This window comes from Rhincodon typus, chromosome 35, assembly GCF_021869965.1.
Source record: "Rhincodon typus isolate 14 chromosome 35, sRhiTyp1.1, whole genome shotgun sequence".
Taxonomy (NCBI): domain Eukaryota; kingdom Metazoa; phylum Chordata; class Chondrichthyes; order Orectolobiformes; family Rhincodontidae; genus Rhincodon; species Rhincodon typus.
Window position 1 is genome coordinate 4205356 of NC_063366.1, and position 10410 is coordinate 4215765.

The following is a 10410-nucleotide window of genomic DNA, read 5'->3' on the forward strand; positions in this document are numbered from 1 at the left end:
TGATGAAGGGTCTAGGCCCGAAACGTCAGCCTTCCTGCTCCTATGATGCTGCTTGGCCTGCTGTGTTCATCCAGCTCTACACCTTGTTATCTCAGAGTTAAAAGCCAGACTACTGTTTAAATGGTGAGAGACTCCAAAGAAGTGCAGCAGAGAGGAATTGAGTGTTCACGTGCATGAAACACAAAGAAGCAGGCAAATGCAGCAAATAATGAAGAAAGCAAATGGACGTCTAGCCTTTATTGCTAGTGGGTTGGAGTTTAAAAGTGGAGAGGTCTTGTTATAACTGTACAGGCTGCATTTGGAGCATTGTGTACAGTTTTGGTCCCTGTATTTGAGAAACAATAATTCCAGCATTGGAGGCAGTTCAAAGTCGATTCACTCGGCTGATTCCTGGGATAAAGGGATTGAATTATCAAGAACAGCTACACGGCTTAGGAGGTTGTTCATTGCAGCTCAGAAGAATGAGGGGTGATTTTGTGGAAACATGCATGATTCTGAGGGGCTTGACTAGATAGATATTGAGAAGATGTTTCTACTAGTGGGAAAGTATTGAGCTTAGTGACATAGCTACAAAATAAGAGGGCACTCATTTAAAAGTGAGATGTTAAAGAATTTCTTCTCCCAGAAGGTAGTGAAAGGAATTTTTCTACTTGAGAGGGTTCTGGAAGTCAGATCAGAAAAAAAAAATATTTAAAGGGGAGGTAGATGGAATTTTGAAATATCAGGGAGTTGACAGCGATGAGGAGCCAGAACAAAAGAGGAGTTTGGGTCTTGGGCAGATCAGCCGTGATGTTATAGAATGATAGGGCAGGCTGGAGGGGCTCCTATTTCTTATGTTCACCCATTCACTGGAACTCCTAATGCATCAGTGCATGTACACGGGAGACAGTCAATCAGTGTATCTCCAGATCCATCAGCACACTCTCAGATGACAGAAACTGCATCTGGATCAATTCTGTAATAAAACGTGCAGACAGTTGAAAGACCTCCTGGAAAATCAGTGAACCTACACAGGAGACAAATCCTATCAATGTGACATATGTCAGGATTGTTTCACCTCCTAATCTCACCAGACACCAACATCTCCACACAGTCTTAGAGCCAGGTCACCTGCTTCGGATGCATTGGGAACTGTGTTTTTTCCCCTCCAGTGCTCACACAGAGGGAGCTGTCATTTCAAAGCACTGTCTAAACATCACTAAAAGAAGACATCAATGAGGATAGAAGCTCCTGTATTAACTCAGCATCCTTCTTTGTGTCACATCAGGTACAAGTCACTCTTTATAAATGTCCAAAATACAAAATTATAAAAGTAAAATAGCTGCCATGTCACCAGATGTAAATCCCTTGTACTTCTCTTTCCACAAAACAATCTAAATCTTTTCTGATCTTTAATGATGAAATACACAGGCTTACTGTCAGGCAGACTCCACCAGTCACATAACCCTTCATTCACCTCAGTTTGGTGATACTGTTCCAAACTACAACACCCATAAACCAAAAGATTTAATAATTCTTAAAACCTCACAAATTCATCACTATGAAAAATTGAATTAAAGTGTTTTGATAGGAAAACCCTGGAAGATTATTTAGCACTTTCTGGTGAACAGTCTGCAGATTATAGTGCAGTTAAGATTACTGTATTTAATGCATTAGGTGTTTCCCAAAACCTACCAACAACATCTTTCATTTGTCAGGAAGAAATTAAATCGGACGTTTGTGGCATTTGTTGGAGAAAAAGAGATCGTTTGTGATTGATCATTTAGTTCAATGAAGTTAATTCAGGATTTTGAAAACCTGGTAGAGATGTCACTAATGGAAGAGTTTTGGAGTAATATTATTTTAGGAATCAAGTTCTCCAAGGGCTGCCATGAAGTTTCTACCATAAGGAAAGCAATTGTTTCGCTGATAGCTCCAACTTAACCCACAAAACTCTAAATGGCGGCAAATCTTTTGTAAATCAGTACAGGAGTTGGAGAGAGATATAGTAATGAACAAAATACTAATGAAATGTGAGGGAGATAAGAATGATTTGATCACGTCATAAAACAGGAAGTGTGAAGGAAGTATGCTGGAAGTTAAAATCAAAAGAGCGATTTTGGTGACTGTGCCTAGTTGTTCTCCAGAAAATGCTGTGTACCAGTTGTTGGATATGGTGACTATCAAATAAAACTCTACATATTTTCAGCGGATATAAGTCAAAACACAAACAATTGACATTTTATACTTGAGGTTAAAGGAACACCACTTCTCTCCGATCAAGCCCTTAGGAATACAGGGTCAGTGCTTGACATTAACAAGACATGTGAATTTTTTTCTCCTGAGAATGGACTGAAGGATTAATTATTAATACAAGGCATTCATGGAAACTATTTACCTGTTTTATTCAGTTGGTATGTTGTTTTTGGAATGCTCTTGCATTATCTTATTAATCGGGTCAATCTTATTGTAGTAAATAAGCTTGCCATCTGCTGAGATGGGAAATTAATTGAAATTGACAATGGGACTAATTGTAATTCTACTGTTCCTGCTAAAGCTGTGTCCAGAGAGACCAATGTTCATATTCTGACAGGCAGGGACAGTAACACCTCAGACTATCCACAAGGATTTAAACGTCAACTGCAAACAAACTGACTATATCCACTTTGAATGTGGCTGCAGCCTCTATATCACTGAAATCTGACCAGAACACAGCAGCAGAATTCCACATTCATGAACAAAGGAAGACAATGATTTGAAGCAGAAGGACATGTCTGTGGCCAAAGCTGTTATTTTGGAGCAGCAGGGGCATATTAGAGTTTCAGAAAACAAACAGAGAGTTCAGAAGGAAAATTCTCATGCAGTGTTTAAACCTGGAAAGACAATGGTTGTTTGTTTGGTTGAAACATTTTTTGATGATCTGAACCTCAAAGATTCTATATCCATGAAAGGTGAACAGAGATCAAAAGGCAAAATCCAAACAGGATGATCCAAAAGCCCAATGAAAAGGTGAATTCTGCTTCTTGAAAGGAGTAACAGGGATTAATGAATCCGGAAAGTATGATGGAGAATTTCCTCTGAATCCACAAGTTGCAGCTGTGGTTTACAGAAACCAAATGGACTATCAGAGATCGACAGTATTGTTCTCGACTCATTTTCCCAGTCTGAAATAGGCTGTATTTTAACCAAGGAAATGGAAACAGCATGGATTTTAATCATTAGTAAGGAACAACTAGCAACAAAACTATTTCTCTGCCATTTGAAAGGAATAACTTTAATAATTAAGATCACAGAATCACAGAATGATTATAGCACAGGAGGCCATTCAGCCCATTATGCCTGTAACAGCTGTATTATCTAGTGCCATTCTCCTGCATTTTCCCCATATGCCCATTGATATTGAACTGCCTCCACCACATTTCCAGGCAGTGCATTTCATATCCTAAATACTTGTTGGATGAAAAAGTTTCTTTTTCCACAATGCCCTTGCTTCATTTGCACATCACCAAATCTGTGCCCTTTCATTTTTTTTACAACCAGAAACAGCTTTATCCTGTCTATTCCATCCAGCTCACTCAGGATTTTGAAATCCTCCATCAGATCACCTCCAGCCTTCTTCTCTCCAGGAGGAACAGTCCCAACTTCTTCAATCTATCCTCGTAACTGAAGTGTCTCATTCTAGAACTATTCTTGTAAGTCACTTCTGCACTGTCTCCAATGCATTCTCATCTTTGCTATAATGTAGTGCCCACAACTGTACATAATACCCCAGCTGAGGTCTAACAAGTGTCTTGTAAAAGTTTGACATTACCTCCCTGCTCTTGTACGCTGTGCCTTGAGAACACTAAATCCCTGCTCTGCCCTGCCATCTTCAATGATCTGTGCACCTGTACATCCAGGTCCCTCTGCCCCTGCACCGTCTTTAGAATTGTACCCCCTATTTTATATTGTCTTTCAGAGTTCTTCTGGCCTAAGTACATCACCTTAGGTTGAATTTCATCTGCCAACAATTTGCCCATCCACCAACTGCTGGAGTTCCACACTGTCTGGATCTTGGTGTGCAGGGGACAATTGTAAAGTTTGCAGATGACACCAGGAAGAATTGTAAACTGTATCAAATACCTTCTGGAAATCATGCCTTAAGTGTTACCCTCATCAACACTTTTTGTTACCTCTTCCAAAAATCTAACAAAGTAGATTTCCCATTAGTATTCAATAACTGACACTTCCCAATCAACCCACCTTTTAGCATATCATTACTGATACAATCCTGAATAATTGTTTCCAAAAGTTTCCACACTACCGAAGTTAAACTGACTGGTCTGTAAATGCCGAGACTAGACTTTCAACCTTTCTTAACAACGCTATAATGTTTCCAATTCTTCAGTCTTCAGGAAGACTGAAATATGTGCCTGTGCCCCTGCAACTTCTACCCTGTCTTCCTTCAAAATCTGCGGACGCATTGCATCTGTTTCCAGTGCCTTGTTACCATTAAGTGCCAACAATTTACCCAAGACTTCTTCCTTATTAAATTTGAAACCTTCTAGTGACAGTGTTTCTTTCTCTGTCACTATGACCCAGGCAGCATCTTCCTCTTTTGTAAAAACAGATGCAGAGTATTAATATCTCAGCAGTGCCCCCTGCCTCCACCTGTAAGTCTCCTTGTTGGTTTCTGATTGGCCCTACTCCTCCTCTAGCCAATCTTTAACTGTTTATCCACCTTTACATTAGCTGCTAGTCTTTTCTAATATTTCCTTTTTGACTCTCTTATTTGCTTTATCACCTAAATCTTTGGTATTTCTGTTGATTCTTTCTAATGTTAATTTCTACCTCCAGAGACCTCTGGATTTGTTTGTTCAGTCTTTTCAATTAGAGGGAATATATCTTGACCGTTCCTGAACCATCTGCTCTTTGAAGATGGTCCATGGTCCATTTTCAGTTACTAGTTTTCCTGCCAACCTCTTATTCTAACTCATCCTGATCAGCTCTATTCTTGCCCAATTAAAGTCAACTCTCTGCTAATGGATTTTTCTTACTCTGGATTGTTGCATTTCATTCTTCAATATTCTGAATCCTATGATACAATGATCACTATCTCTTAAATGTTCTCCCACTGACACTCGATCCACTTGGCTCACCTCATTTCTAAGAACCAGGTCCAACAATGCATGCTGCTGGATGATACTTTCCTGAACACAGTGTACGAACATTTGCTCCTCTCTGCCCCTTACACTACCAGTATCCTAGTCTATATTTGGGTAATTGAATTCCCCCTCATAATTACTCTATAATGCTGGCATTTCCCTGCAGATTTGTTTCTCTAAATCCTTTCCACTTAGTGGTCTATAGACTACACCAAGCAATGTAATTGCACCCATTTTATTCCACGGCTCTAGTCAAATTGACTTGTCTGTGAACCCTGTGAGACATCTTCCTTCTCTGGCACTGCTGATGCCATTTATAACCAATTCTGCTACCCCTCCTCCTTTCTTTCCTTTTTTTTAACTTTCTTGAGCAACTTATACCCAAGAATATTTAATACCCAGTCTTGACCTTCCCTGAACCAGATCTCTGTCATAGCTGCAACATCATAATTCCACATTGTATTCAGCAACTCTAATTCCTCAACCTTATTCACTGTGTTATGTATATTTACACACATGCATGTTAACTCTGTTTTGGACTTTCTTTCTCCCCAATCCCAATTTCACCTGTTATCTTACTATTTGCTATGCTAGTGCCAACTGTACTCTTAAGTATTGTGTGAGTATTGCTATTCACCTCTGATATCTCTTGGTTCCCACACCTCTGCCAACATCACACAAAGGAACTCTGTCCCAGCTCGGTTTAGGTGCAATCCATCCAGCTTGTGCAGGCACCATCTTCCCAGAGCCAGTCATAGTGCCCCTGGAATCCAAAGCTTTTCTTCCTGCCCCATCTTTCCAGCCATGCGTTCATCTGTCTCATCCTCCTAATTCTGTACTCACTTGCAAATGGCACTGGGAATAATCTTGAGGCTACTACATTTGAGGTCCTGCTGGCTAACTTTCTATCTATCTCCCTAAATTCTGACTGATAGACCACATCCTTCATCCTACATAAGCCGGCGTGGACCGGCTGTCCACCATCACACGCACACCCCCCTCTTCAGAAGTAAAATAAGGATTTTAAATTTTAGCTGTTACATATATTGGATTGATGAATGTGAATCATCACAATGCTGTGATGATAATTATTTAATGGACAATGTAAGAGCAAAGTGATAAGAGAGAAAGTTACTCATACGGTCTGTAAAATGTTAGTTGTAACATTTGAAGTGTTTTAAATTGGTTGTTTTGAAGATGCTATTTTTCTGATTTTTGTTTATAGGATTGTGGACGGCAACTGGTTTGAAGAGACTGAGGAGATTCTTAAACTGTTTTTGATTTGAAAGGGGTCAATAGAATGTCAGTTTAAAACTATTTTGAAAGATTTTTTGGAAGTCACATGGTTCAAGCTAATTGCTTGGATCTATTTCCTGGAAATTACGTGCCTGGGTTTGTGACTGTCATGAATTTGGGGTTTTTTTTGGGTATTGTTTGGAGGTCAGCTGGGGTACAGCGTGACAAGAGACAGAAAATACCCAGCTCAACCTCTGCCATTCTGAGAAAACCCTTTGTGTGTCCAGTATAACTGAAACACTAATTAACTTGTTCTGAAAACCTTCTGAAAGAGTTATTCTCAGCATTTCCTGACCAAACTGCATATCAAACAGTGCCAGTCATGACTGCCTGTATTTAGTGACACCCGCGTATGTGTGCCAGGACACTGAGTGAAAGGTATCTTGAATATTTCACAACTTCCCATGCTTTTCTTCAAGAACTAACAATTAGTGTTTTTTTTAAAGTGATCACTGCAGGGAAAGCACCTTATCTTTTCCTTTAACTGTCTTATCTTAGTTGAGGATTTATTTAGAAGAGTGAATATTTATACTTTCACACTTCAAACTGAGTGTAAATCCAATTTGCATCTTTATTGAATAACTCATTTTGTAATAAATTAATAATTTTGTTGTTTATTGGATAAACCTGGTTAATGCATTTTTTTATTCAGCACCTAATATAGGTAAAGTGTAGAGTTGCCCATTTTGGTAACGAGGTAAAACATTTCAATTTATGTTGTACACAATAGAGTAATGGGTCTAGAGAAAAGGCACTCTCCAACCTTGGTCAAAATATGGTATGTTTTGGGAAATGTTTATGGAAGCAGATTACAATGGTGATGAGTTTTCATTTTTCGAGCAGGAGGAGATGTTATAATTGTTACATTTATAGATTTGTTACAGTTTAGGATGAAAATTTTAAGTGTGGGGTAAATAAAAGGAGCCATGTGACTGCACTGAGGTCTGCCTGAGACTAATCAGGGAGGAGGTGGGGTGTGGGGGTTAATTGGTAGGGATCAGAAGGAGGCTCAGGGATAGCTTTATTGAGAGGGCTGTCATGGCCAGTGCGCACAAGGAAAATCTCAAAGAAAAATAACCGTACTCACTTCTATATTTTCAAGTTTAAATTCTGTTTTTGTTAAAACACAGACACCTTACAAAAGGCAATAGATTTGAAATGTGTAATCTTGCCACATCATTCAGTTGGCAATTAATTGGAAGTTTATATTTCTTTTTAAAACATTAATGGTCAATGGAGATAATAACACTGGAAAGGGGCCAAGTGCCCCATTGTTACTCTGTCTGAAAGTCCCCAGCAGTTGGTTTCAAGACTCTATTCTTCCTGAGAAATATATAAATGACCCAGACTTTGGTCCACAGGGCACAATTACAAACTAGTGAAGTGGGAAATGATGAAGATGAGAAAAGCATGGAGCAGCAATATTGATGAGAAAGTGGAGCAGACAAGGAGGAGAGGAACAAAGATGTTAATGAGGAGATGAAGAGAAGGGGCAGAAACAGGACTAACACAATGATGGTGAGAGGGGGAGGCAGATATGGAGCAGGAGAAAATGACAAAGATTCATCAATAGAGTGAAGAAAGGGTCAACAACCACAAAAGGTAGCATTTGTTTTTCAATAAGCTGCTCATCTCAGTTCCAGGACAGTTCTGCACGAGTTCTTCAGGACAGTGTCCAAGGTTCAGCCATATTCAGCTGCCTCATCAATGACCTTCCCTCCATCTTAAGATCAGGAGTAGGGATGTTCATTGACGATTGCACAATGTTCAGCATCATTCACGACTCCTCAGATACTGAACTGATCCACGTCCAAATCCAGCAAGACAAATGGCAAGTATATATCTTTACCCTGTGGTAATACACCACATCTCATGGTAAACCACGTCTAGTGTAAACAAATAAATCAGATGTGCGTGAAAACGATGCTTACATTTTAATCACAGGCGAGTTTTGTTTTACACAGAGCGTCGTGAGTAACTGCAACATGCAGCCAGAGGAGGCGGTGGTCTCAGTTTAATGTCTCATTCAAAAAATATCGAGAAATATTGACTTCTTACTGGCATCCTTAATCTTAAATGCCACTTCTCCAGAAGCAATTTATCTGAATGGTCGAACACAGAGGGTGGCAGATAGGAACACTCCAGTAAAACAACGAAAGAATCGTTCATTTTGCAAAGGGAGTTGGGGAAATTGGTAAAAATACATTTCAAGTTTCACGAGCAAAGCTTGAAAATTGCTTTTATTTGCGTTCACATCTAATTGCGAACAGAGTTTGAAAAGAGAGTGAAGTTAAAACTTTACTTCCGGAGTATTGGACGCTTCTGGGGACGTGTTTCCGCGAAAGACGAGGCAGCTTGAATGAAGCAGGGGCGGGCGTTTCCTTGAAGGGAGAGATGCAAATAAACACAACATGGTCCCCCGAAGTGAATGTAGTATTCAGTGAGACAGGAGCGTTCGAGATGTTCTGTGGTCCGTGTGAGGAATTGTGCTGCCTGACAGGCAGGGAACGTTCGGTAGGTGATGTTTCGATTTTAGAAAAAACAGTGACTGTGAATATGAGAAGCAGCAGGTGTTGTGGGGTGTGAGCGAGTGACAGTTTGCGGCATACTTACCTGGCAGGGGAGATAGCATGATCAGTAATAAGAGATAACAAGGTGCAGAGCTGGATGAACACAGCAGGCCAAGCAGCATCATAGGAGCAGCTTTCCAGCCTCTGCAGTTCCTACTATTTCGGACTCTACACCTTGTTATCTCAGATTCTCCAGCATCTGCAGTTCCTACTATCTCTGATAGCATAATCAGTAAGGTGGTTTTCTCAGGACGAGGCTATCCCATTGCATTCTGGGTGTGCTGACACCTGTGATGTCCCCAAATGTGGGATACTCGACTGCAAAATTTGTGGTAGTGTGTGTCCTCGGGTCCTAATCTCTTTTACCCCTGGAAACATCTTCTCAACATCCACTCTGTCCAGGCCATTCTGTTTTCTGTAAGTTTTTGTGAGAACCACTCTCAACCTTCCAAACTCCATCGACTATAGACCCAGAGTCCTCAAACGTTCCTCATAGGTTAAGCTTTTCATTCCTGGCACCATTCTTGTGAACCCGCTCCAGGGCCAGCACATTGTTCCTGAGATGTGGGGCCAAAAACTGCACACAACACTCCAAATGTGGCATAACCAGAGCCGTTTAGAGCCTCAGAACTACATCCCTGCTTTTATATTCAAGTCCTCTCAAAATCAATGCCAAAGTTGCATTTGCCTTCCAAGCTACAGACTCAACCTGCAAGTTTACCCTGAGTGAATCCTGGACTAGAACTCCCAAGTCTTTTTGCATTTCAGACTTCTGAATTTTCTCCCCATTTAGAAAATAGTCCATACTTCTATTCTTCGTACCAAAGTGCATGACCTCACAGTTTCCCACGTTGTACTCCATCTGCCTCTTCTTTGCCCACTCTCCTAACCTGTCCAAATCCTTCTGCAGCCTCCCCACCTCCTCAATTCTACCTGTCCCTCTGTCTATCTTTGTATTATCTGCAAACCTAGGCAGAAAGCCCTCGGTTCCTTCATCTAGATGGTTAATGTATTAAGTGAAAAGTGAGGTCCCAGCACTGACCCGAGTGGAACACTATTTGTCACCGGCTGCCATTCCGAGAAAGAATCTTTTAACCCCACTCTCTGCTTTCTGCCAGACAGCCAATCTTGTATCCCTGCCTGAACCTTGCCTCTAATACCATGGGCCCTTATCTTACTCAGCAGCCTCCTGTGCGGCACCTTGTCAAAAGCCATCTTGAAGTCCAGATAGATAGCATCTGTAGGCTCTCCTTGGTCTAACCTTCTCATTATTTCCTCAAAGAATTCTAACAGATCTGTCAGGCATGACCTCCCCTTGATGAAACCACGCTGACTTTGCCCTATTTTACTATGCACTTCAAAGTATTCATAAATCTCACCCTCACAATGGATTCTAAAATCTTACCCACGACCAAGGTTAG

General features: G+C 40.6%; 1 protein-coding gene and 1 pseudogene across 1 annotated transcript in view; one reads left to right on the top strand and one right to left on the bottom strand.

Annotated features, from left to right (window-relative positions):
* Nucleotides 1–10410, bottom strand: part of LOC109918142 (zinc finger protein 91-like) — an 89549-nt gene that overhangs the window by 28214 nt on the left and 50925 nt on the right. The window lies entirely within an intron of this gene.
* On the top strand, nt 9198–9352 carry LOC125487061 (annotated as a pseudogene).